General features: G+C 58.0%; 1 protein-coding gene across 1 annotated transcript in view; it reads right to left on the bottom strand.

The window, feature by feature from the left end:
• Positions 1-462, bottom strand: part of WDR70 (WD repeat domain 70) — a 133,558-nt gene that overhangs the window by 123,541 nt on the left and 9,555 nt on the right. The gene's annotated exons all lie outside the window — the stretch shown is intronic.

Raw genomic sequence — 462 nt, 5'->3', positions numbered from 1 at the left:
GGCCGCCGGCCCCATGCTACGCCTGCCCCGGATCCACAACAGCGCCGGCAGGAAGCGGCCGGGCGGGGACAGCCGAGCTTCCTTCCCGGCGCAGGAAGGTAGCGTCAGGGAGTCGGAATTCGTGCTCCTCGCAGCGCCACATAAAATGTTTCTGCGCGTGTTGTGCAGGTGCTTCTTGAGCTCTGCTAGGCTTGGTGCCCTGACAAATTATTCCCCGTGAAGCCTCTTTCAGGGACCGACCACCCTCTCAGAGGGTGAGCCTTTTCCTGGTGTCCAACCTGAATTTCCTCCTGGTGTCCAACCTGAATTTCCCTTGGCAGAGCTTCATTCTATTAAAAACGGGACCAGACTCCCGGTACTAAAAGCGATTTTAGCATTTATTATAATAATAAGGCCTAAAGCAAGGGGGCCTGCGAGCCGAGCAGGAGCGTTCCCGTCGAGGATGCTGCAGCGCCGGGGGTG

Source organism: Geospiza fortis, unplaced genomic scaffold, assembly GCF_000277835.1.
Source record: "Geospiza fortis unplaced genomic scaffold, GeoFor_1.0 scaffold163, whole genome shotgun sequence".
Lineage (NCBI taxonomy): Eukaryota > Metazoa > Chordata > Aves > Passeriformes > Thraupidae > Geospiza > Geospiza fortis.
The sequence above is the reverse complement of the archived record's forward strand: the minus strand, read 5'-3'. Positions and strand labels throughout refer to the sequence as shown.